Here is a 23793-nt window from a genome sequence, read left to right on the forward strand (position 1 = left end):
ACACCCAAAGATGTCCTGAATCCATGACAGTCTGCGGTTCCTTTCTAGTATCCTCTTCTTTGTGTCTTGATACTGGTCTTAGCCTTTTTATGTGGGCGGGACCTAGCCATGGAAAGTATGGGGAGTGGGGAACTAAAAGGTTTATCTTCTACCGTGTCTATACAGCTCACCATTTTAAGCATTGGTGGTGATGACGATGACCCCGTTCTCCTTGCTTTCCAAAGGTCCCCTTATTTTTACACGTGTGTAGTCATCCAGGCTCAGATCTTCCTTCCCTTGATGCACAGAAACCCACTCTTGAATTGTCTTCCTTTCAATACTTTTTCCCAGATCTGTTCCCTCTTCCATCCTTCTTTTTGTACCAGTGTGCTATGTCTAAATGCTAGCCAGACCGTGATGATCCAAGGATGTGCTGCTAGCCCCCTCGGCTGAGGCTGTCTGGGTCCTGGCACTGACTTTATAATGAAGTTAAGTAGCACACATTTAACTTATAATATCAAAGCCTTTCCTGAGATGAAATAGAGGAGCCCTTTGTCAGCTCCTAACCACTACTTTAAAATCGAGGTTGCCAGACCAGCTCTCTCTGAATTTCCTATTAGAAATATATGGAGTATAGTGGAATTGTGTGTTCTAGTAGTGCAGGCAACTTGTGATCAGTGTCTGGGTTTCAGATTACTCATTTGCATGTAGGTTGTAATAATTGCAGTATATAGCCTATTCAGTGATTAAAAATTGAAAATAAAATATCAGAGCCTTGCATGTTTAGGATACAATATATAGTATTCCGATCCCTCAGGATCCATGGAGAGAATTCCAAAATCCACAGATATAGAACCTCCCTCACATGAAATGATTAACTGATTTATTTTAATAACCTGTGCACATTCTCCAGATTCTGTTAAATCAACAGATCGTTTATAATACCTGATATAGTGTAAATGTGTAGTTGTACAGAAAAAGCCACATATACTCTTCACAGATACAGTTTTTGCTCATGGTGTTTTTAATCAGTGGTGGGTTGAGTGTGCAGATTTAGTACCTGTGGCTAGTGAAGACCCACTGTGTGTTTTTCTGAATGATGGACTACCTGAGTGAATGACTGTGGGTGAAGGGTGCGGGCAATAAGTAACAACTTCACTTATTGATGAATAACAACTTCAGTCATCAGAGCAAGGCTGAAGGAGAGCCCACTCCCTCTCAGTGAATGCTGACTCTTAGAAGTGCTCTGGATGAGGTGGGCGGAGCACCTTGCCCACACAGCTGGAGCACAGTGCTGGTTGGTCAGGGTCAGCTCCCTTACTTCTGAGCTCTTGGGATTCCTTTTCTACTGATGTGATTAGAGAGTGCCAACCCAGATATAGGAAGACGAGAGCCTTCAATCCATTTCCAAAGTCCTCACCAACTTTTTTTCCCAGCCCATCATACTTGTGTTTACCAGACCTCCATGATCTGTAGAGATAGATGGCTGCTGCAGACTGACTCAGCTGTGAGGCACTAGAGGGCTTAGGAGTGGAAGGAACTTATAGTCATTTGTAGGATGCCTCCCCTCCCTCCCATGGCAAAGGCAAGGAGTTCTGGCCTTGAAAGTCAAGGGTGGCTGGTTGGGATCAATCAGATGGAAACCCAAGGTCTCCTTTACGAGGGCTCAGTTTTCAGGAATCTGCAAGGAAATCTTGAGACACTTACTCTTTCGGGCAAATGCAAAGCCATTTAGATCATTTAAGAGGTATTTCCTAACATACAAGTGTCTGATAATGAAAGTATGGTAAGTGTCTGAGGGTGAGGGGAAAGACTGGGACTGGGAGCTTTGCGCCTGTCAGACGCAGGTTTTACCACCGAGCTCTACCCCAGCCCACAAAGCATCGCCTCATTTCCTTTCCGGGGCCTTTGCCTGGTGAGACCTTGAAACTGGTCCTTGATGGCTAGGTTGACCCTCATACCCTTCTCTGAGAAGCAAATGGCATTAATCTGCATTCTCTCAGAATCTTCTTCGTTGTCCTAGTTAAGCCAGCTGTGTGAGCCTTGTAGCATTCGCTCTGTCTTACCTGGTCTGACTGTTGTGAGCCTCTCACAGACACGTTCTCAGTAGGTCCGACGCTTACTACGCCCTGCCTGATGTGACAAGTGGAGGCCACGGTAAAACGGAATGTTGGGGGCATCCAGATGACAGGAAGCAGAGGGCAGATTTGCAAAAGGTTTGGAACAAATAAGAAACTTCAGTAGACTGAATGCCTCCTGAAGGTGTCAGGACTATGTAAATATAGAAATGGCAAAGCCGTAAAATTTTGCGTCTCTTCCCCATTACCAGGAAGAGGGTACATCTTGGGAGGCAGCAGGGATTTTGTTGTTGTTGGTTGATGCTTCTGGGAAGGTAAATGAAGAAGGCAGCTTATTTTCTGTATAGATATGAAGTAGGCCCTAGGTATTGAGAATTTTCGTAGTTTGCAGCCCTAATTCGTAGGAGATTTATTTCCATTGTCTTCCTAGCTAATCGGGATTCTTGCACCCAGGCCAGCCTTCCTTGGACTGTAACCCCTTCTGAGATGCTCTCGGGGTAAGATAATTATGTCCCAAAACCAGCCTTTCAGGGGTGGCATCCAGGCAGGACACTGAAGATGACAAGTGCCCCCAAACTGACAGACGCTGCTGTTATTGTCCTGACCTAGCTACACCCAGAGTTCAACCTGTCTCATAATTTAATTCACGTTAACTATGATCGTGTTATCACACGTGATCCTTACAGCCAGCCTAGAGAGTGCTGGAGAGTGCACAGTATTTCCTTGATATTTAAAGAACCTGACCCCACTCGTTATTTGAGTTTAACAAGATGTCCCTCTTTTTCTCATTAAGACTGGCATAAATTCTAGCCAGGAGATGGTCCCAGGAGACAGTCTCCTGATCTAAAAAATGACAGCCACGAGCTGGGTGCTTCCTTCCTGTGCATATCCCCAGGTCAGATACCACTCTGCACGCGCATGTCAGTTCAAGACATATTTCATCTGTGTGTGTTTTTTGTTTTTTTTTTTTTGCAACTGATAACGTTTTGATTTTAGAGAGCCAGCGTAATGTAAAGTCACACAGGTGCCAAGAGACAGAGTTAAACTTTGAGCACCATCTGTTAAGTGTGGCCACCTGTAGAAGGGTGACAGACAGGAATCTGCCAGTGACCGACCGCTGAGGGTTATCTTTGCTGTTTTAATGTTTGTCTTTGTTTCTGATTGTTAATCTGTATGAAAGACGGGGCTCATCCCTAATTGCTTAAAGCTGCATATCATCTATGTTGAGTTCTAATGAGGTTCTGTGGTCCCTCTGGGTTTTGTTTCCGGGCTCATAGGCTCTCTTTAGCCTAACTCAGACAAGCATCAATTCCCGAGGGTCAGGGTTTGGGACCGGTGATTCATTCTTTAAAGTGATTTTTAGGAATCATAAAGGTACGTGTGCCTCCTTTCTTCACTTAGAATGAAGTGTTCCTCCTCGGGACCTCCGCGCACTGGGACCATTTAATACTGTGCAGGTCTTTTTAATGCCTGTTAGCCAAGGCTATGCTGTAAGTCTGGTTTCATTCAGTCCCATTTGCTAACTGTCACGAAGGTTCCATGTATTTGGGAGCCATCCTTGCATGTAGGCTTAGGGAGTTGAATTAGGTAGTCCTTAAGGCCTGGACTTGGGGGCCTTCATTTCATCATTTAGCCCTGTTTTTTGTTTGTTTGTTTGTTTGTTTGTTTGTTTTTTTCAAGACGGGGTTTCTCTGTATAGCCCTGGCTGGCCTTGAACTCAGAAATCCACCTGCCTCTGCTTCCCGAGTGCTGGGATTAAAGGTGTGCGCCACCACGCCTGGCTCATTTAGCCCTGTTTTAAGAAGACCTGGAAGGATCTATCCGGTTGGGAAATGTCTCTACCTCCACAGTGTATCAGGGGTATGTGGCCCTGGCTCAGTCCATGATGCTGGCCCTAGAGTGTGGGTTGTGGTCAAGGACTGAATGTGCTGTCATCCACAGAGGACCGACAGTTCTCCACCTCTCAGTTTTACCGTTAGTGAAATGAAACCCTGACAGCTACCCTTGATGCCCAATCAAAGGCTTGTGCCGGTCGATGGCGTAGGTTTCAGTCCTTGGTCACTTATTTCTGTGGCTCCCTGTCTCTGAAGACACAACACATCCCATCATGGCAGGACCAAGAGGAGCTGTTTCCCGGGGGGGGGGGGGGGGGCTTGGGGAAGATTAGGGAGGAAGGGCAAAGATTAGGCTCCAGAGAATAGCCTCCACCTTAGAAATCCTCTCTACATCGTGCCGCCTTGGAGATTAGGCATCAAGCGTGGAGGTGTCTGGTGCAGGACTCTGGGTAATTCTTAGAGGAGATGGCCAAGTGTGGAAGTCCAGTTTGAGGAAAAGGTATTCGAAAGCCAAGACATGGAGGGCTGTGGTGGTGACGGTAAAGGTGTAGTGTACCATTTGAGGTAAGATGGTCACTCTCTTTTAGGTGTATTTGAAGGGTGTGCTGCAGAATATGCTGAAGGCCAACTTGTAGCACAAAGGAGATGACGTTGTGGGATTTATATGTGCTTTGTTGCTTTGAGTGGTGTACATTGCTCTAAGACCCTGGAAGCATGCAGGCCGTGATGGAGGGGCTTGGGAAGATAGTTTGAAATAGCAATGGGGATGTCAGAGTTATTCACTGAGAGGTTGGTTCTGCGCACGTAGACTTAGTCCTGAATGATCAGAAATTCTAATAAGGCTTGAGATGCCTCTGAGCGGATGGCCAGAACATTATCCTTGGCATGCCTTTGACCTTCTCTGCTTCGTTCCATTCGCTGTGTGCTGCTGCTGCTGCTGGGTTTGTTCACCAAGATAGATGAATAGGATTTGCTTCAGAATTACTTCAACGAATTAAAACGATCATTATTTCCATACAAGCAACTTGGTCGTAGCACACATTAGTAGCTAAAAGTTTGTTGAAGAAGTGTGAAGGGACTGGGGACATGCTCACCTGTGAAAGCTGGACATGATGACATATGTTTGCACCCCAGGGTTCTGGGGCAAAAAGGGATGGGTCCCAGAGGCTCATGGCCCAGCCAACCCAGCTGAATTCAGTACAAGCTCAAGGAGGGACCTTGTCTTAGGAAGGAAAGTGGAGGAACATCCCAATAGCAACTTCTGGGTAAACAGAGTCTGTGTGTGTGTGTGTGTGTGTGTGTGTGTGTGTGTGTGTGTGTGTGTGTGTGTCTTACACACACACACATAAACGTATACGGATCACAACATGCATGTGTACTGTATGCACATAAAGTGATATAGTTTTGACTATGACTCATATCTAATAAATATTTTACTAATTTGTTTTTGATAATGTAATGTCAAAAACACAGCCCCAACCTTGAAAGGGATAATAAAGAAATAGTTTATTCTGGAGCCAAATATGAGTTGGTTATCATGGCCTCTGAACAGTTAGTTAACTGCCCCCTCCCCCTCCACACACAAACTTCACGTTCCAGTGTTTTAACAGGTTCATGAAGTTTTGATAGTAAAAGGTAAAGTCATAAATCAAAACCCTTTGAGAGACACTGGTGGGAATTCAGGGAGACATCTGATGCAGGTCATTCTATCTGAGGACATCCTCAGTTTGGGGCTCGTGAAAGCTGGTCATCTGTTAAACTAATATATCCCCAGAGTCTCATGTGATAATCACAACGACATTAGTTAGGCTCAGATGGGCCATAAGTAGCTGTTAAAGAGGCTAGAGAAGGTTCAAGATAATATGCGATTAGGTGTTGAACTTGTAACGTGGAGCTCATCAGTCAGCCATTGTAGAATATAAAATGTAAGATGTGGCTTTCTGGGGGAATTTCAGTTCATATGTTCTTTGGGTGCTCAAAGTATCATTTTACAGAAAACCTGAAAAAATATTGGCGTTTTTGTTTGTCTTGTTCAAAGTATTTTGAATATTATTTTTCTAGTATAATTTTAAAATGTTTTAAATCTATTCAAACAGTTTTCAAATATATTTTTTACAAAATAATTTTCACATTATTTTTTCAAAATTAATGAGGAAAACCCCATGGTGTGATCCTCTTCTGCACTTTTGGCTGATAACTGAATACCCCCTGTGTCGTGGTCCTCAGAACCAGCAATACCTATCTCTTATCTATTCCAGTTTTTCCTTAAACAGCAACATCCTTCCTTTGCAGTTTTTTCTGCACTAGACACTGTGAAAAGCAAACACTCCTTCCCTACTGTGTGCAGACCCCTCAGGATGGTGGGGTAGATAGAAGGAGTCAGTGCGCGTCTTCCCTACTGTGTGCAGACCTCTCAGGATGGTGGGGTAGATAGGAGTCAGTGCACATCTTCCCTACTGTGTAGAGACCCCTCAGGATGGTGGGGTAGGTGAAAGGAATCAGTGCACTTCTTTCCTACTGTGCGCAGAGCCCTCAGGATGGTAGGATCTGTGGAAGGAATCAGTGCACGTTTTCCCTACTGTGTGGTGCAGACCCCTCAGGATGGTGGGGTAGATAGAAGGAGTCAGTACACTGATTCCCTACTGTGTGCAGACCCCTCAGGATGGTGGGGTGGGTGGAAGAGTCAGTGCAGAGTCTCAATGTGCTGCACATAAAGGATTTGCCTAGACAAACTTGCTTTTGTGTTAACATCTCGGATAGACAAGCTGAAGAATTTAAACTGATTTTGCTGTGAAAAATACAGTAATTAAGGACTGTCAACACAGGAAAGGCGGCACATTTTGCTGTGATAAAGTCATTAAACAAAGAACTAAGGAACCCACAAGAGTTCTAGAGATGAGCCGCAGGTCAGCCCGTCGGTTTTCCCTCAAATGTGTTTTTTTTTGTTTTTTTTGTTTTGTTTTGTTTTTTTGGCTGTAAGAGTTTGAGTTCTCATTGATCTGGAAATATGTGTATTTGAACATTGAAATAGCTATTTATTGTCTTAGTTGCCCATTAGAGAAAAGTAATGTGAATAAAATATTACACCTCGTAGCTGTTGAATTTTTTTTTTCAGTATCTTGTGTGAGAAAGCTGGCCCCTATAATCAGGATAGCCTCAGGTAGCTTCAGTCACAAGCCTCTGCTTTATAAGCTGAGCTCCCTTCCAGGCAAGAAGAAGATAGGCGCTGGACTTCTTCCCTAAAGTGTTCCTGACCGCCGATTTCAGGTGCGAATCGGGAGCCTTCTCGGTGGTGGTGACCTGACACAAACCCCCCTGGACAAGGGAGTCCTCTCATCTGAGCCTCCAGAGAACTTGACGAGGTGCCATTTGCAAGCAACCTCATCGCTGTGTGCCAGCGAGCTCTTTATAAGAACGCGCCTTATAGTCTCCATCCATCCATTGTAGCTAGCAGGGAGTTAAGACGGTGCGTGACAGTAAAGTCAGAAGAATTAAACCCTCGGCCTCAGACTCATCTTGAAGATTGAAAAACTCAGTTGTCTGTCTGACCTTCGGAGTGTAGGGCAGTCTAACATGATGGAAGGGCTCCCCGTTTCCTCTCTCTGGAGGAGCCATGATATTCGCCGTTGTGAGTCAATTAATTGTTAGGCCTAAGAATGTCCGGAAAGACTAAATTCTATTCATTTGGCTTTGGGACCCAGCGAGTGGCCTGGGAATTTTAAGACTGGGGGTGACTGAGGCAGAGGAACATATTGTGAGGAAGGAACTGGCGTTCTGTATTCATTATGGCTCAGCTCAGTAGACCAACGGACAGCCAAGGGCTCGGGGTCAGCCTGACCTGGAGGTGGGTTTCCGAGTGTCTTTAGTCACTTAGGCAGCATTTAAGCTAATGGAGGCACCATATCCAAATGTTAGTCCTTTTGAATACTTAATGATCACCACCATGCATGATCTTCATAAGAACTGAATAGAAAGAGATTTCTAGGATTTTAGACACATCTAGCTCTTTGCAGTAGGTAGCTTTTTCCTATTTATTGATTCGAGGAAATGTTGGGCATGGCACACAGAGCATCAGGACGACTGCCTAGAGATATGACGTTTGTCTCTGAGTTCCGGGGACCGACAGCCCTTGGCTTTGCTTTCTTTCCTGGTTTCTTTGGTTTCTAATTATCACCACGTGTCCTGACTGAGACCAGTTTTGGGGGTGTGCAGGAAGCTTACCCTTGGGAGCGAACTGCAGAGATCAAAGCCCTGGGACTTGCAAAGAGCCTCAGAAAGCAGGCAGGCAGGCAGACAGGCAGGCAGGCAGGCAGACAGGCTAGCTGCTCGCTCTGCCTGTTGTTTGAATGAACAGGGCTCCAGCAGTGCTGGAGGCCCTCTGTGTGGTTGTGTTTGTAAGAGGAGGAAAGCAGACTGCTCTTTGTTTGTGCACTCATCCTTCGGGCTGGACTTGGGCTGGACTTGCTGGAAAAGCTCCTGTGGGCAGAAGGGAGCTAGACTCTCAGGTTAGTGAAGGCAGCCATCTTTGTTTTGTTTTTCCTTAGTGTTGGCCTTTAATCTAAGCTCTGCCCCTCAGTTACCTGGCAATAGCCGGGTGTGCCTGACTCACTATAAAAGGGGCTACTTGCTCCTTCCTTACTCTCTTGCTCTTGCTCTCTCCTCTTGTTCCTGCTCCCCCCACCTCCATTCCCCCCCTCCACCTGCTCAGGGCCAGCCTCTACTCCCTCTCCCTCTTCTTCCCTCCTTTTCTCTCCCTCCCTCTCCCTCCCTCTCCCCCTCCCCCTCTCCCTCCCTCTCCCTCTCCCTCTCCCTCTCCCTCTCCCTCTCCTTCTCCCTTCCCCCACCCCCTCCTTTCTCTCAGCTCCCTTCCCCATGTCCTGAATAAACTCTATTTTATACTATACTGTCCTGCTGTCCTTCAGGGGTAAAGGATGCCTCAGCATGGGCCCACAGAGGCACCCCGTCCCCCACCCCTTACTGCGTGCCCCAACAATTCTTTCCTCCTTATCTTTTTATAAAAACAACACTTGGCACCTTGGGATGAGGCAGCATCCACTCATCAGCATCATCCACTCATCAGCATCATGACCACATCCCATGACATCCCATGACAGCATCATGACTGCTCCCCTCCCATTGGCCTTCTTAGTCCTAACCTTCTCCCTGTCCTTGTCCTTCAGCCTAGCTAATTAGGTGCCTGAGAGACCATTCTGAAGCAGGGGAAGCCTCCAGGAGGAAGAGCTCTTATTGTTGGGTTGGGGATGGGGGAGGGGTGGTGGCTTTACAGAGCTGGTTGTAAATTACCCCTTCTCTGTGTCTCTGTGCTTCACACCATATTCCTCAGGGATGCAAAGTCAGACGCTGCTTAGCTCCTGAATTAAGGTGCCAAACTTATCTTTTTGCTAATAAGTTCTTCCCAGGTAGAACTGGGTATTGGGCAAGAGTGCAGGGAAGTGGGCTGTCTCCATCTCTCCTGTCTTAAAGGGACACCTAGGGATTCTGAGCAGTGGAGTTGGGCGCAGGTGACCCCCAACCTCTAGCCTGCTAATTCTCACACTTATAACTGAGTAAAAATTAGCCTTCTCAACTTAGAAGCTTAGACCCACTGCAGTGAAGTTCAGGGTGTGTTGGATCTGGAACTAAGTGTTGCCACTCTTGTTTTCCCTGAAGGTTTACCCTCACACTGCTTATGAAGGAAGATGGTAGGGTTTTGTGATTTCACATCTGGACTTAAAGATAATTGAGTGCTGGGGAAAATAAGCTTTAAGGCAAAATAGGATTTTACCAAAGGTTTGATTTGCTAATGCTCGAGTTGTTAAGTAAAAAGGATCAGGTAGCCCTATGAATCAGTGGAAATCCAGATGAACATACAAACTAGTAAGTTAGGAAACTGTCCAGTTCTGCAATAAAAATGAATAGATGGAGAGAGGGGGTTGGGGGGAAGGGAGAGCTACGCTGTTGGGGGCAGAGATTAGGTTTCTCTGTGGACTAGCCATGTCAGACATGTCATTTAAACACTGTCCTATGTGAATTGTACACAGACCTAGCTCTATTCAGGAGACATGTGTGTTCCACAGCTGTCACAGTAAGCTTGGAAGTGCATACGTCTCCCCTGTGACCAGCTGCTCTTTCTTTCCTGGGCACAACTTCCTGGTAAGCAGCAGGGACATCACAAAAGGCAGCTCCTGAAGAGCCACTGTCCTTAGTCTCCCTTCTAGGGAACCAAGGGGCTGCCTTTGGCTTAGGGGCAGTTTTTGTTTAAAGACTAGTTGAGAACTGAACCCCCCCCCCCCCGCAGTGTTTAAGTTATACTCTATACATTGAAAGAATAACAACGGTTTTTGGCAGTTGCTGCCTCTAGTTTATCCACTGACTCTTTTCGGGATTTAACTCACCATAAAGAGTTTGCTGTTATATATTTCATCGTATTCTGAAATTCCTATTTTGATTTAATGGATTCTTCATAAAAATCTCCAGAATGCTGTCAACTGGTTGCCTTTGGGTAAGGGAAATAAAGTCATTGCCAATTCTGATCTCCATTTCAGGGCTGGGGAATGCTAATGATTTGCCATAATCATACCTGTCAGGAAACAGAACTCAAGTATTTGTGTTAACATCTAAAAATACAGTTGTTTTTTTGTTTTTTTTGTTTTTTGTTTTTTTTTAACACCGCTTTCTAATCCCAGGAACAACTCCTTAAGTATTCCCGTTGTATACTGAACTCTGTGTTAAAATGAGAAATAGAAATGAATTGTAGAATAACTATGCCCTGGGCTGGATGTGAGGGATTTGCTCTACGTCTAGTTCAGAGCAAGATAGAATAGGCATTGCCCACAATTTAGGAAATTAAAGCCATTGGTAGCCCCAGAGATATTCCCTGAGTGTGAATAGTAACTGTGTGGGATCCCAGTGGTAGTACAAGCAGAGTCAGGTTAATTCCGTGGAGACCAGGACTCTGCCAGAGTAACTGAGAGCCTTAGACACAGGCGCAGTTTGCCTTCTCGTGAGCTCTCAGGTCAGGGCTAGAAATCCACTGCAGACCTACAAGTGATTCCTTTACTTGTGAGAGAGACAGGAGCTCTTACCAGAGCCACAGAAGCACGGCTGTTAGAGGTAAGGGCAGGCCTTGCTTCTGCCCAACTTGGCGACCATCAGGCTTCCTCATGGGGTTGCCTACTGATTTCCCAAGTTGAAAGTGATCGAGGAGCCACTGTCACAGAAATGCCCTACCCCCTAACCCTTGTGACACCTGCCCCTGCCTGACTCTCTGTTGGAGAGTGAGATTTTTTTTTTACAATAGTGTCTTAGTCAGGGTTTGTATTCCTGCACAAAACATCACAACCAAGAAGCAAGTTGGGGAGGAAAGGGTTTATTCAGCTTACACATTCACATTGCTGGTCATCACCAAAGGAAGTCAGGACTGGAACGCACATAGGGCAGGAGCCTGGAGGCAGGAGCTGATGCAGAGGCCATGGACGGGTGCTGGTTACTGGCTTGCTTCCCCTGGTTTGCTCAGCTTGCTTTCTTATAGAACTTGGGACCACCAACCCAGGGATGGCACCACACACAATGGGTTGGGCCCTCCCCCACTTGATCACTAATTGAGAAAATGCCTGATAGCTGGATCTCATGGAGGCATTTCCTCAAGGGAGGTTTCTTTCTCTGTGATAACTCCAGCTGTGTCAGATTGACACACCAAACCAGCCAGTATACCTAGAGACCCTTTTCTTTATGAGACCTAACATTTTTAAGTCATTGGTTTTGCCCAAAGATTTGGTCCATAGCATCCCCCACCCCACCCCCACATGCTACACCCTTCATCCCTGCCCAACCCCCACCCCCACCCTCCTACCCCACAAAGCTATAGCAGGAATGTGGATTGGCCTTAGGCACATGCTGCTGCCCATGCTTCCAGTGCTCCTTGACCTGGGCAGCATTTCCTGTCCCTTGGATGGCTGCCGTTGCTGTTGCCTGCTATCTGGTTTCTTTCTGCTAACTTCCATCCTTTCAAAAAGCCAAAGCGACCTGTGTCCAGAAAACTCTCTTTAGCCACTTAAAATGCTCCTTGATGTTTATGAAAGAACCCAGACTCGAATGCTGGGCGTGGCCTCGGCTCCATCTTCTCTGCTGCTCCCTCTTCCCCACCCCCTCCTCCTCCCAGCGACTCTGCACTTGTTTTGAGACTGGACCACAGCAAGTTCATTTCCCATAAGGCCTGAGCACCAGTGTACATTGTCTTAAACCCACACCTGTCATCACGTAGAGGATTCTTGATATCCGAATGTTGCCTAAATGACCCCTCCCCCCTGTATAAAGCCATCTCTATCCATTCAACTAAAAGTAGCCAGCGTCTACTTTAACTGGTCGACTTGAAAACATCCACCCCTTGCAGACTAAATGCATTTTCTCTTTCTTCTTCAAATAGAAGGCAGGCTCGATCAGAGCAGAGAACTCATAAGGCTAACTCCGGGAGTCAGAACAGCTGCTCTGGGAATGCTTATGGAAGGAATGTATTCATACACTATGTAGGGGGGAAGCTGATACGAAAATCCGGTTCTCTGTTTCTTGACTATGTCAATAAAGATAGCAGAAGCCGATCGGTCAGTGACGGTAAAGAGGTGGGATTTCCGGGTCCGAGGAGGAAGAGGAGAGAAAGAGATAGAGAAAGGGATTTGGGGCCAGGCTTTGGGGAGAGGAACCCGAGCCATGTAAGGTCTGGGGGCTACTAGAACCGATGGAGGATAGCTGATGAGTGCAGAGCAGTCGGTTCTTCACCCAGCTATTGAGTTATCCGGCTGGTTTTAAAATATTAAGGGTTCCATGGTGTTTTCTATCTGCATCAACTCAGGTGGGCAAAAGGAAGGGTGTAGCCTGGGCGATTGTTAAAGGAGATTGGTGGAGCTAGCCTGGGGTAGTTGGTTGGTGTTCCTGGGAAAGCCTGAGCTAGGGATTGGTGGAGCTGAGTGAGACCGAGGCAGTCATTGGCTGCTTGGCCGAGCTTGCCTGGAGAGGTTGAGTGAGCTCAGGCAGAGCTCTCGAGAAAGAGCAAGCGTGGATTTTAAAATTACAAGCAACACACTAAGCAGGGGTGAGGGCAGTATTTATAACCTCCGCTGCTTCTCCTCCGCCTCAGAGCGGGTGTGTTGGTCAGTGTGGCCGTGTGTTGTGTGTACTCCTTTAAGTAGCTCTAATGTGGTATGTGCAGCCTTCCCCCCCCTCCCCCCCCAGATCTCTGCTGTCCTGTAGTCCATAGCTTGGACACCTCGGTGCCTGATGGAACACACAGACACAAAGATCCTCAAACAAAATGTGACTCTATAGACTTGATTCCAGAAGGTTCTACCCACCAGGAACCTCTCCTTTCAGTAGGGTTCCTGACTTCTTGTTAAAAGTCCCTTGTGGCTCAAATCACCCTTTCAGAAGAGGAAAAGTCTGTTCTATTGAAGTGTATTTAGGAGACTTGTGGAAACAAATACGGAAGATAGGGAATTTTACACTTTAGCATCTGGCATCAGCTGGATATAAAAATAGAAATAGTAGATTGCCCATCACGCTTACATAGTCATTGTATGTTTTTAAATATGCAGATGCATATCGAATCTGATTCTGCTCACCCATAGATATAAAATCTTTTTAATTTGAAAAGCTAACAAGCAATACAAAAAAGGAGCCAGTTTTCTAATCTGTTAGGTACAGGTATGTCTTCCAATGTTTCCCCATTGTCTGTGTATTATTTCAGTGAGCAGAGTAAACCTTGGTGGGCTCATCGACCTGGGCAGTCAGTCGACCTGGGCCGTGGGATAAGGCTGGCCTTCTTAGCAGCTATGATGTTAACAATCGCCTGTCATGGGGAGCGTGTATCTTGGACCTAGTCAGAAGGGTCAGCTGGTGCCGTCTGACCCACCTTACAGAAATAACTTCCTTCAGCCTCAGGCTGGTCCCACCACACTGTCTCTTGGTAAATGAAAAAATTTTGGAGTTTTAGAACAGAGAGTAAAACCAAAATCTGTTGAGGTCCCTGAACCCACAGCATGGGCGGGTCCATACCTCGGAGGTCTCCTGGCCACTTTGCGCCCTCCTGCTCTATCATCACACCCCATATGACATTTTTATCCCCAGGTCATCTTTCCGAAGTAGACTTTGACTTTAGTGACATCTAATGTTTAAAACTAGCAACTTCGTGAGGGACCGAAGGTGAGTGTGGCTCTATCAAGTGTGCACTGTTTGTCACGGAAACCTTTCCTGCCTCCACAGATCTGTTGAAAGTCCCTTCCCTGGGCTGAGCCCTGGCCTGACACAGGAGGGATTGCTCGGCCTCTGACTTTACCATTCAGAGAGCGTGTTCTTGAAGCAGAGGAGTGTATTATCTATTTACTCACTTAGCTCATCTGTTTAACTTCTCAGCTTACAACACCAACCTGCAGCCATAACAGGGCTATAAAATTATCTCCCTCTTGGTAGGTGTTAGCATTCGTCTTCCAAAAGTTTGCAGCAGCAGCCATAGTTGTGGTGACTTCTGACTTAGAGCTTCTTCATAGAGACCCCAACTTTCACCTTCTTGCGTGATTTTTATATGTCAGTCAGTGCTCTTAGAGTTGAGATCTTGGTGTTTGTGATTTATAAGTAATGTGTGTGTGTGTGTGTGTGTGTGTGTGTGTGTGTGTGTGTGTGTGTGTGTGCTTTCGTGCTTGTGCGTGCGAATGTGGACTTGTGGGTGGGTGTGTCAGGACTGTCCCTGCTGTTAGCAATAAGCAGTATGTCAACTGTAAACGGTTTTCTTTTGTGGAGATAGGGGATGAGCAGCCCTGTGTGTGGCTTCTGTGCATTTCGAGGAGTAACTTGCCCACTGCTGCCCATCACACCCGATTGGTCTGCTTTTGCCCTGAAGTGTGACAGACTCTAGCTGGTCCCTTTGATCTGTTGGTCCTCATGGCTGCCACAGTGTTGTCAGGGACAAGTGAAGTCTTGGGATGAGAACGAAAAGCTTTACAGGGCTGGCCTTGCTTCTTAGCTCCCTCCTCCCTGCTGCATAGTTGTCCCCGTTTACCTCTTGTCCCACCCACAACAGACTCTGTGGCCTCACACAAGTAAGTGTGATCTTCAGCCTTCTGCCTTTACCTGACTGGTAGTCTCTGCCTTTAACTCCTTCCTGTCTGCCTTCTGTTGCTTCCCTAAACAAAACTCAATAGGCAATGTGTGACCTGCCTTAAAGTTCTGGGTAAAGAGGAAGGGACTGTTGTGAACCCAGTGGAGGCCATTTGTTGAAGTGGGTGTGATAGAGATGTAACAGATTGGGGACTGAATGGTGGCAGGGACACCTGCTGGATAGAGGCAGTCAAAGGTCTGGATGCAGAAATGGCTGGTCCCAGGTTCCCCTGAGATAGCAAAGTAGATCCGGAAGAAGGACAGCTGTCCAGATGAGTCTGAGATCCAGGGAGAGGCCACACGTGAAGGGATGTGTATTTTGGAATTGTCTTTGTATTTGAGTTCGAAGTGGATAAGCTTTCCAAGAAAGGGAGGTGCGAGACAGATTTCTGCTTGGCTTGGAAATGGTGTTAGGAAGAGGAGCTGGAAACAGACTAAGCAGGAAAGAGAGATGGGAAGACCTCGGCGTTACATGCACAGGACATCGGAGGGTCAGTGTCACCTAGGAGTTATTGGCTTCTGAAAGGTCACTGGGAACCTTTGTAAGTTTTCTAGGATAACATGGAGTGTGTAAAGCTTGAACAAAGAGGAAGAAGCGGTGGTCGCTTGATAAGATTCTTCCCAGATCCCTGGCTGTGAGAAAAAGCAGAAAATAAGGCATCCTGGATGGTAGAGGAAGGGGTATGGTGTGCTGGGTGTGGTGGCGCAAACCTTTAATCCCAGCACTTGGGAGGCAGAGGCAGGTGGATTTCTGAGTTCAAGGCCAGCCAGGGCTATACAGAAAAACTCCGTCTCAAAAAACTAAAAAAAAAAAAAGGGGGGGTATGGTCTGAGACCGCATTGTTTTGGTGTCTCATGTGATTTCAGGTTTCCTTTTTGTTTTGTTGTTGTTGTTTGTGGTGGTATGTTTGATACTGGGTAATTTGTTCAAAAGCATCCGGGCGGTGTCTAACGGCAAGGTGTGGGTTCCACCACGCTCTTCTTTCTAGCACACCACTGGTAAATAGTGCTCCTCAGCCATGGTCCTGATGCAGACTCAGGTCTACTGAAGAGGAGGTCATGCTGTAAGTTCCCACCAAGGAAGCAAGATTCGGGGAGCAGAAGAAAAAGCCAGAACAATAGTGTCCGTGAAAGTCAAAATTGAAGAAATGCTTTGATGTTGAGGCTCAGTGGGGAAGTAGTACTGTGAACTTATTGAAATATCAAAGATAGTAGGGTCTTTCTGATAGGCTCTGGTTGCTGTTTATAATGCCATTTGTTTCTTGGTTATATTGGCATATGGGTAGGGAAGGGAAGGGAACTGAATTTACTAATCTAGGCCATAAGGTGGGTTCCATGTGTGTGTGTGAGTGAGTGAGTGTGTGTGTGTGTGTGTGTGTGTGTGTGTGTGTGTGTGTGTGTGAGAGAGAGAGAGAGAGAGAGAGAGAGAGAGAGAGAGAGAGAGAGAGATGAATTTATGCTCTTTTATATAGGTGGAATTGGATATCGATTCTAGTGAGAGTCCAGTATTAAGTATTACATTTTAAAAGGTTTATTACTCTGGCTGTCTCTCATACCCTTGAAAGTTCTATTTTATAAAAGGTCATTAAATGCCAGCCAAGGTGTTCATTCACTCTGTATAGGGCTGGAAACAGTAACATGCCTAAGGAAGGTTTGACAGCACCATACACATTTATTTTGAGGTATGGAGTTCTGTGATTACTGTAGTATATGATAGATAAGATGGGGGATATTCACAGGTTAAAAAAAATGATGGTTATTTTTTATTTAAATAGCTTGTAGGTGGCTGTTGAGCTCTGTACATTTCGCACTTTACTTCCGGTTTCTAGGACTATGAGAAAACACCATGCTCAAAGGCAGCTTGGAGGGCAAAGGGTTTATTTCAGCTTACACATCCACATCCTAACTCATCACCAAAGGAAGTCAGAGCAGGAACTCAAACAAGGCAGAAGCCCACAGAGGCAGGAGCTGATGCAGAGGCCATGGGCTGCTTACGGGCTTGCTCCTCATGGCTTGGTCAGCCTGCTTGCTTATAGAACCCAGGACCACCTGTCCAAGGCTGTGCCACTCATTGTGAGCTGGTCTGTCTTATATTAATTATTAATCAAAAAGTGTGCCCGCAGGCTTGCCCATGGGCCAGTCTTGTGGGGGCTTTTTCTCATTTGAGGTTCCTTCTTTCTACATGGCTCTAGGCTGTGTGAAATGTCGACATAAAGACTGGCCAGCACTCTGGCTCACTGCCCTGGAGATGAGTCTTAGAACTAAAGGCAAAGCAAGAAGTAGAGATTCATCACTAGAATTCCAACATAGGCATTAACCCTGGACTATTTCCTTAAGTTTCCCTCTTACGTCTCGTGTCCAGCGAGTCTAGAGGCTGGTACTGTATTTGGAAAGACTCCTGTTTGGATGCACAGTGAAGAGTTTCTGTGTTTTGTACATTGTATGCACATGTATGCTTATGTGTACATGGGGCATAGGGTATGCATGCATGTAGAGATCAGAAGTCAACTGTAGGTGTCTCCCTCTGCCACTTTCAACTTTATTTCCAAAACAGGATCTCTCACTGAACCTGAGACTTACTGGCTGAGCTAGGCTGGCTGGCATGTGAGCTCTGGTGACCTGCCTATCCCTGTCCACCCAGCAATGGGATAACATGTCTTACCACAGCTGACTTTTTACACAGTGGCTGGGGTTCTGACTCAAGTATTGTACTTCCTTGCACAGCAAGTGATTCAAGGTGCTGTAGCTTCACTCTCCATGTTTGGTAGCTTTTTAACTATATTTACACCCCATGGATATGAGAGATATCTACTGTCTAAGTTCTTTTCTTAAAATGCTACCGTGTTGGGGCTGGAGAGATGGCTCAGAGGTTAAGAGCACTGACTTCCCTTCCAGAGGTCCCTGAGTTCAATTCCCAGCAACCACATGGCGGCTCCCAACCATCTGCAGTGGGATCTGATGCCCTCTTTTGGAGCGTCTGAAGACGGCTATTACTGTGTACTTATATACAGAAATAAATAATTATTTTTTAAAAATGCTCACATATTGAAAAGGTAGGGAAGAAAAAAAAACAGAAACCATGAAGACCATGAGAGGTACAATGCATTGCTGAAAACTAAAACACATCATACATGACACTTAAGTTGCTGACATTCCCATGTTGAAAAAGATTATAAGGAAAAACAGATAGAAACATTTCTGCCTTGAAATGAGATTCTAGACTTTTAATTGTTCATATTTATCTGCCTTAATTTTTCTATTACATGTGTGTGTGTGTGTGTGTGTGTGTGTGTGTGTGTGTGTACATGCTATAGCACACATGTAGAGGTCAAATGATAATTCTGAGGAGTCAGTTCCTTCCTTCCACCATGTGGGGTTTGGAAGTTGAACTCAGGCCATGTAGGCTTGTCAACAAGTGCCCTTACCTGCTGGGCCATCTTGCCTGTCAGTCAACAAGTGCCCTTACCTGCTGGGCCATCTTGCCTGTCAGTCAACAAGTGCCCTTACCTGCTAAGTCGTCTTGCCTGTCCTTAGAAACAATTTTGACATCAATTATTAAGTTATAGCTGACTTTTGTTCAACCACTCATGACAACATGACCAAAAAAACCACCCGAATATGATATTCGTAAAACATAATAAAAAGGCCTTAATGATACCCCAAATTATTCTGGTAATATGAGCATGATTTAGATGTAAGAACTATCTTGGTATAGGAAAATAGAGCTTCATTTATAGCACGCCTTTCTCGTCGTCATTTATGGTTTCCTGTACTCGTGACTTAGAGTCTGGTGTTTAGTTTCTGGTTTATGGGGATTCTGTGAAATAGCTGACCCTTTCCCTTTAGTTCCTTGAGAAAGTCTTCATTCTGCTGGTGAAAACATCACAGAGCAGGGACCAGTCCCCCCCCCCAGCCCTCCCAGTGGGTGCTAAGGATAGCCTTATGCTTCTCACTTCAGAGTGGGAAACACGAAGGTCTCTTTTCTCAGATTTCCCAGATGTGTATATGGAATTTTTATTCTTTATATAATCCCTTTCTTCTCATGGTTCTTCAGTTCATAAACCAAAGTGACTTTACTAAACCATAAAACAAACAAACAAACAAAAATATCTGTATAAACCCTTGAGAGACTTCCCCAAAGATTAAACTGTTTTGCCTTTTAAGTATGTGTAGCTAAGAATAGAAGAAGTTGGTTGGATTTGCAAATAATTTTTTGCAGTAATAGATTCTTGCTTGTATCTTGGGGCTGAGGACGTTGGGACATAAGTATGCATGGCTTTCACTCTGAAATATACAGATGGAATTTCTAGAGAGTAGAGAATTACTACAAAATTGGGTAGTGATAGAGAGGAAACTCTTAAGACACAGAACATCTGTGTGACCAGAGAGCGGTTCTCTGTCAACGCTCTTAACTGCGTAAGAGTGAGAAAAAACAAGTCTCCTTCTCTCAGAAGCCTTGAGGCAGAAGACTGTAATGGTTTAGACACTTAAAGAGAGCCCCTTTTGTGTGGGGGAGAGTAGACAGTGGCCACCGGGCAGGGAGTTGGGTCCTGGACATCGATATGAAGGCCATAGCAGCTAGGAATTTAGATTTCCCTTGCCCCACTGGGAAGGGGTTAAAGGGTTTCCACAGTGAGTCATCGATCAGGTTTATGTTTTATGAAGATTAAACAGTCAAGCAGCAATGGGTCTGGGAAGATCAATTGGAGGTTTAAAAAAAAAAAAAATAGAGTTAGAAAAATAACGGGGCTCAGGTAGTGGCAGGGAACCAGTTCTCTGATGGACTCCGGAAATAGAACCAAAAATTTTTTTCATATTAGATAAATAAGATAAGGGAAATAACAGGTTTCTGAGATTCTGACTTGAAGAAAAGGACCTTGCCTACTCTGAGGCAAGGGAGAAGGGGGATGGGGAGAAGCTGCGTCAGTACAGAGATAGGGAAAGGTTTCCTGGGTGTTGGCAATAGGTGGCCCCGGGTGTTGGCAGTAGGTGGCGTGGTCCCAGCTCCCAGTACTAAGCAGAGATCTGAGCTGGAGATGGGAACATGTAACCACTGTCTTATAGGAAAGCATGCTGTGTACCTCCAGAAAACGTGAAGAGGCAAGAAGGTGTGGAATAGAGTTCCCTGCTTGGGCTGGATAGAGGACTGGGCTGGAGGAGCAGCTTGCAGCTTAGAAGAGGAAGCAAGGCAGGAAGAGAGTGAATGGTGTGTCCCGCCCGAACCCCAAGACCAACATGCGTTGGGGTATAGAAGAACAGTCCAATAACAAGGGCATCTTACTCAGGGCTGCCAAGGATTCAGATGAGGACCAGGCCTGAGCCGATGGTTGGATGTGGTGGCTGCCAAAGTGAAGTCAGCAGCTCATCCGGGGTGGTGGCACAGAAAAGAGGGAGCCTGGAAGGTGGAAACAAGCTGTTAGCTAAAGGGGGTGCAGGATCTGCTTGTGTCTAGTAGACTGGCTGCGGGTGTGTACGCTAAGACGCAAACAAGGAAGACATAGGAGTATCTCAGAATAATCAGAAACAGGGGAGGCTCTTAGGTCCTCTTGTGTCTAAGGAGACCATGTCATTTGTTATTATTTTCCAGTCAAGATGGAAGCCCGGGACAAGTGGTTTGTGTAAAGATGACCTAGGTCGACACTGAATTCTGGTTTAAAGTAGTTTTGGGGGTTTTTTTAGTTAGTTTGTTTGTTTGTTTGTTTGTTTGTTTGTTTTTCAAGACAGGGTTTCTGTATAGCCCTGGCTGTCCTGGAACTCACTTTGTAGACCAGGCTGGCCTCGAACTCAGAAATCCTCCTGCCTCTGCCTCCCGAGTGCTAGGATTAAAGGCTTGCACCACCAAGCTCCGCTTAGTTTTGTTTTGGTTTGGTTTGGTTTGGTTTTGGGTTTTTTGTTTGTTTGTTTGTTTGTTTTTGAGGACTCGACACAATGTATCCAGGCATCCTCACCAGTTCCTCCAAGATCACCTTTCCTACCCACCCAACATTGTATCTTGTGCTAAGCGCATATACTTCTGTGGGGGGGGGGGCTCCCCCTGGAGTGTGGCTAACCTACCCGGGAACCACACCCTCAAAGAACACTTACCTTTCAAGTTGCCAATGGCTCCCCACTTGAGGGTGAGACTTGGTGCTCTCCTGACTCCGTGGGTTTTCTCTGTGTGGCTTGAGTTTGCGCAGGTTCTGTGTGTGCTGTCTTGACTGCTGTAAGCTCCCATGTGCAACTTCCGTGTTGTGTCTAGAGAATACTCTTGTGTTGGCTCGCCACTTCTGCCTCTCAGCATCTTTCTTCCTCTTCCTCAGTGAGCCATGTGAGGAGAATGTCAGAAGTAGACATTCCATTTAGGGCTGAGCATTCTGATTTCTGATTTTTATTCCCCCTTGACCAGTTGTAGATCAATATGTTCATCATCACCTACTTAAAAAAAAAAAGCCTCACTGATGATATATGTAGATGTAGATCTATAGGTATAAGGATATGTTATTAGGAGTCTGTTTATTACTGTGCCCATTTAATAAAATGGTAATATTAGGTTCTCCTTATAGCCCATGACTTATCTAGCCATTGGTTCTTGGCTCAGCCATGGTATCTAATACATATTTTCAGTTGTCTTGATGTTCAAACTTGATCCTATCATCACCCATTAAAGCTAGAGGAGGAATGGTAGTTGAGCTAAGACCTGCGGGAGGAAATGGATGTTACATTACCTGGTGCCATTGTTGGACCTAGAAGGAGGTGTGCTATTATGCTGTAATTGTTGTAGAACCATGCTCACTGTTTTGTATTTGGCCGTCTGTGTCCATAGTCAGATGAAATGACCTCTCGCCTAAAATGATCTCTCACCTTCCCAAGCCTGAAATCCACATGGGATCTGAATTCCACCATGTTAACCCTCCCCCACCTCCCCACACATACCCTCACACAGTTTCTTGGTACTTAAGCCAGCTTCCAGGACTAAGCAGACCAAGAAAAGGTAATATTTGCTTTCAAGATGTGTTTAAAAAGCTTTTAAAATGTGATGGCAGGGTGAGGGGAAGGTTAGCTCACAGTCTTAATCTGAGTTTGATATTTACATTGCTTAGGGGTAGCTCAGCACATGCCAAGTTGATATATCTTCTTCAACAAAAGGAATAGCTGGTGACTGAGAGAAGGAGCCCTCATAAAGAGCGCCCATAAAGCAATGATTGGTGTTGGCCATGTCCCTTTACTGAGATAGTTAAATTACTAAATGATGGGCGCGCCGTATACTTACGAGTCAAAGTTGCATAATCCCATATCATAGCGGCACATCTGTCATTTACTTAAGGAATTACACTAGCCCTTTGCTTAGGATATTTTCTTTCTTACAAGGGGAATTAGAATTGTGGAAAGAAATTGTAAAAGTTACATTGTCTTTAGAGTATTTACCATACATGGACAAATTACACAAAATGTTGGGTGTGCTTGCTTAGCAAGAATATGCTTTAAGACATTGTGTCACACGAAACATATAAAGACACCCCGCTGGCTACTCTCTGGTCCCAGCAGTCTCACCGCCTCCATGGCTAGCCCCATGCAGCAACCACTCATCTCAAAGTTCTCTTACTGTGCTCGGATTCCATCCTGGTAAAATCAAAACTCTAGAGGCTTGGGATTTATCAGCCAGATTCATATTAGTAAATTCTCAACCCACAAATGCCCATACAGTGAACTCAAAACTCAGTTGCTATAAATACAATTTACACCCCTAGATGGGGCAAACGCACTCTACTTATTATTTAATCACTTATCTAAGAAGTCCCCAGTACTTACGGCTCCCAGGGCTGTGTGGTTCTGGTGCCTCTTCCTCTTTTACAGGTTCCATCTTATCTCTTCCCTTCCTCTCTGTCTCTCTGTACTCTCTGTACCCCGTTCTAAAATTCTCAGCCCGCCTTCCTTTTCCACTGTCCAATCGTAGGCTCTCAGCTTATCTTGTGCCTGCCCTCACCTGCGTATAGACCGTATTCTACAACGTTAGGCATATCTGCAAGCAAGAGACAGAAGTGCCTGAGGAAATCCGTTGTTTAGGTTTGAATTTGCTCTCAGCCTTCTCACCTGGGATATGTAGAAACCGAGGAGGCACAGAATTCTAGTGTGGCCTAGGGCTCTGTTAGGAAACTGTAGTTCTGTGCCCCACGATGTGTTGTTAGGGTATAGCAACATGAGATTTCACATGTGATATGATAGTCATTTCCCAGTGCTCACGGGCAGTATTGGGGACCCAGGAAAGGCAAGGAACCGAGGGAGAGGGGAATACAGGCTGCCTCCCTGTCCCAGCTACCAAGGAACAGATGCTGCGGGAATACATGCAGGGAGGGGAGTGACAGATGTGAAGGTTCCTGTATATTTGTATATTTTAATCAAAAAGGAGACAGTAAAATTAGCCAAAAACAATTAGCAAAGACATTTGTTATTTTTAGGAGAATCCACAGATTCCAGGATGGGAGAGTCCTTGGTGTAGGGCTGGGAAGCCAATGGAATATCTTATCTTACTGATCATCCTTCCCAGGTATTAGAAAAATATGCGAATTCAGCAGACATTCTCTCTTCATCTGCTGTCCTAGTTAGTGTAATGTAATGTATTTTATTTTATTTTGGCCACAATCTATTATGAAGAGACACTGTGGATCATTACAGATTAGTTTTCAGTGTGTGTTTATCCTCCTCGGGGTTAACGATTGCTGTGATGAAATACCATGACCAAAAACAAGTTGGGGAGGAAAGGGTTTATTCCGCTTATA

General features: G+C 45.5%; 1 protein-coding gene across 20 annotated transcripts in view; it reads left to right on the top strand.

Moving 5' to 3' along the window:
- Epb41l3 (erythrocyte membrane protein band 4.1 like 3) overlaps window positions 1-23793 on the top strand; it is a 131267-nt gene that overhangs the window by 25700 nt on the left and 81774 nt on the right. The gene's annotated exons all lie outside the window — the stretch shown is intronic.

The sequence above is a fragment of the Mus pahari genome, chromosome 18, assembly GCF_900095145.1.
Source record: "Mus pahari chromosome 18, PAHARI_EIJ_v1.1, whole genome shotgun sequence".
Taxonomy (NCBI): Eukaryota; Metazoa; Chordata; class Mammalia; order Rodentia; family Muridae; genus Mus; species Mus pahari.